The following is a 3917-nucleotide window of genomic DNA, read 5'->3' as shown; positions in this document are numbered from 1 at the left end:
TGACTAGCGATCTACCCGACAGTATACAACGTGGTGAGGAAGAGATATGGTTTCATTTTCCACCGGCGTATACTTGTTTTGGGCGGAAGGAGTTCTGCTTAATCACTGGTCTACGATTCGGACACGATGATGTAGGCCGGTACACTCGTCATATCACCCGCCCATCATGGTTATCCAGGGTTTTTCCTGATGAGTCAATAGAGAAGCCGAACTTACACGTCGACGAAATGAAGAAATTGTTTAATAAGAAAGATGATTTTACTCGGATGAATGACGTCGATGTTGTCCGAGTATGACTTCTACTACTTTTGTATGCCGGCTTTTTAGGCAGAGAGGCCAGACAACCTATTCCTCAGGAGCTAATATTATTGGTAGAGGACCTAAATGCATGGAATCTGTTTCCGTGGGGTTCGTATATATGGAAAGCTACCTGGACTAAGTTGTCGTCTGCCTTTGATGACCGCAAGAGTTTGCGGGGCGATGGGTCGAAATACACTTTGTCAGGCTTTGTTTGGGCCTTTAAGGTAAGAATTTCTATATAATGTTTTCAAAATTATAATTAATTATTTAACAATTACTAATGTTTGTTATTATATTGTTTGTAGATTTGGATATTCGAGGCCTTTCCCGCCATGAAGACATATGCAATAAAAACTTCAAATGATATTCCCAGGGCTATTTCCTGGAAGAGGAAACGTCTGTTGGATTGGGAAGACTTAATACCATATGCGACAATAAATAATGTAAGTTAACATAAAAACTATCATATATAAACAAGTTATTAATAGTAGACGTTTAACTTTGTTTGAGTTTTTATATTTTTAGGAGGCCAACATTCCATTAATGAGACTGACACCCACGGAGGCTGAGCTTGCCACTGATTGGTGGCAAGCTAGTCAGCGTTTTCTTGATGGCACGAATGATGAGTAGCCTCCACTTCCTCCACTTCGAGAGCCATCACCTCACCCAGAGCCATCACCTGATCGACCCGACTATACACCTCTACAACGAGAGCCATCACCTATCCCGTCACATCATCGAGCTTCTTCTCCACCATCACCTCATGATAGGCGACCGGCAAAGATGCCACGACTTCTATCTCCCTGTTCTCCACCTCCACAGGATGGGTCAAGGGAGTTACGTGATGAGGTCAATGCCTTGCGTGAGGAGATCAGTACTCTACGCGATAACGATGGTGCATGGCGTGTGGAGGTGTCTACTTTACGTGGTGAGGTTGCCGCTCTACGTGAGATGGTAGTATCGTTGCAGAATGAGGTTCATACTCTACGCAACGAGGTAAGTTTAAGATTTTCCATATTTAACTTGATGATAAATTTACTCGTAATTTCACTTAAATTAACCATTTCACTTAGATTGCTTAGTAAATTTATTCGGTTTCTGCCAATACTGCTAAACTGTTTATTAACACTGTGAAGTTAGTATTTGTCTTTTTGTTTTATCTTTTGGTTGAAGTAAATTTATTCGGTTGCTGCCAATTCTGCTAAACTGTGTATTCTTTAACACTGTGAAGTTAGTATTTGTCTTTGTTTTGTCTTTTGGTTGAAAGTTTGAAATATATTTGTCTTTGTTTTCACTGTTTAAATATCATGTCTGTTTATTTACTGATATTTGTATTTAATTATTTAGCGGACCGATAAGGTGGATGCTTTACGTCGGGTTTTTCTTGCATGACAGAGTTCACGCATCAGACGGCGTGCACGTGCTATTAAGTCTCTGTATACCCCAATAGTGCGAAGACACCGCAAGAAGAAGCCCGACTCGCCTGTCATCCCTCAAGAGTCCACTCCTATCGTTGAAGAGGCCCCTATCATTCCTCGAGAGTCCCCTCCCACCGTTCAAGAGGCCACTGTCATCGTTGAAGAGGTCCCTCCCACCATTCAAGAGCCCGATTCACATGGCGTCATATGTAGGATTCTTGAGAAACACTCTGACGTGCCGGACATGATGGATTCAAGTTAGCTCTCGTATGAGTTACCGGCCAGATACCATACCGGTATCTGAAGTGGAGAGGAAACAACTACCGGACACAATTCTGGATAACACCCTTTGGGCTAAGACCGCAGTTGATTTTTTATCTACATGAGCGAAGCCAGGGGTGTTTCACTGACATATGCAAGCTCAACGATGATATCTATTTGTTGCTTGATCGGTCTTGGTGGGGCGTATTATTAGGGGTCGAAGACAATGGCTATTTCGATGGAGGGGTAAGTCTTATATTTTTCTTATATTTTAATTTGATTATTTTTTTGTAAATTTATGTAAGTTACTAATATATGTCTTTTTTTGTAAAACAACATATCGATGCGTGGGTGTCATGTCTTCTAATAATTAGGAAACTTAAGGAAAATAAAAGAAATACACGATATACAATTATGCCGACGTCTTTTAACGCCGTTCACTTGAAGAATCAACGAGATGAATTATTTGCGTTGGGCAATGGATAATCTAAACTTTATCCTGCATGGTGGGAGGTCGATAAGGTTAGTGTTTATTTTAGATTGAGTTTAAAGGTATTCATAAATAAGTGCGCAAATGAATGAATTATTACTTATGATTGCAGGTGTTTATCCCTGTTTTGGAACGTAACCATTGGCTTCTCGTCGAGCTTCAGATCCCATCCCTTAAGGCAATAGTATATGACAGCATGATAAATTACATATCATTGGCTGATTTAAGAGATATTATTAAGGGATGGAGCTCTTATTTGGCTAAATTCTTGGATGCGATAAATTATTGGACTCGTTCTGGAAACAAGAAGCCAAAGAAGCTCAATATTACAGTTAGCAGAGACGAGACCGCACCACAACAAACGAAAGGACCCAGAGGGGATTGTGGTCCTCTCGTATGCTTGGCGTTAGACCGTTTGATCACAGGAAGTATAAAGTATCTACCTCCCGCCGATATAGATAGAGCTATAGTAGGCTTGTGGTTTCGACATTATATGGCTAGATCGATATATACGAGACGCTGCCTACCTGCATCCGCGTTATAAAAATGTCCATAAACAATTGGTATGTTTATAGGCTTGTGGTTTGAAAATGTTTGGTTAAGTACCTAGAATTCAATAATTTGCTGTTTGTAGGTTTTAGATGTGTAGAAAGTGTTGTTTGAGTAAATGTTTGGTTTATGCAGGTTAATCTCAGAAGTAAGCTGCGTGAAAATGATGTATGGCTGCAAAAGTTGATTCAATAGTAGAAGTGTTATTTTCTCTAAGAATTATTGCTTATTTTTTGATTGTTTAATTGATTTGTAAAAGTTGATTTGTTTAATTGATGTTAACATAATTCTTATTTGTGCTTGTTTAATTGATTGAAATGTAATGGTTGATTTTGTTGATTTCAATCTGCATTATGTTGAAGGCAAAAAGTACTATCGCAATGCGAAATGAAAATCGCAACGAGAGAATCGCAACGCGAAATTAAATTCGCGTTGCGATTTTCATTTCGCATTGCGATTCCCTCGTTGCGATTTTCATTTCGCATTGCGAAATTAGCGTTGCGATTTTCATTTCGCATTACGATTCTCTCGTTGCGATTTTCATTTCGCATTGCGATAGTAATTTCCGCGTTGTGATAGACATTAAGATGATTGCCTATTAAGTGATAACAACTGAACAGATCATAGCAATTTTCAAACTCAAGTTACTAATACATGCCTAACTGAAAATGTTAAAAGTTCACACATAAAATCTACATAATACAACGTTTGCATTTAAAAATCACCTAAGTTAACAGTCCCAAAAGGTGAAGCCAGTTGTGATTGGGATTTTAAAGATGATTGCGATTTTGATTGCCTTTTTCTTGACACCATATGAGCTTTGGATTTTGATAATGATCCATATTTTGGTAGAGGAAAAGATGATTGTGATGGCACTGGTGATCCACATGTCAACCTTG

Source organism: Hibiscus syriacus, unplaced genomic scaffold (genome assembly GCF_006381635.1).
Source record: "Hibiscus syriacus cultivar Baekdansim isolate YM2019G1 unplaced genomic scaffold, ASM638163v2 tig00110927_pilon, whole genome shotgun sequence".
Taxonomy (NCBI): domain Eukaryota; kingdom Viridiplantae; phylum Streptophyta; class Magnoliopsida; order Malvales; family Malvaceae; genus Hibiscus; species Hibiscus syriacus.
The sequence above is the reverse complement of the archived record's forward strand: the minus strand, read 5'-3'. Positions refer to the sequence as shown.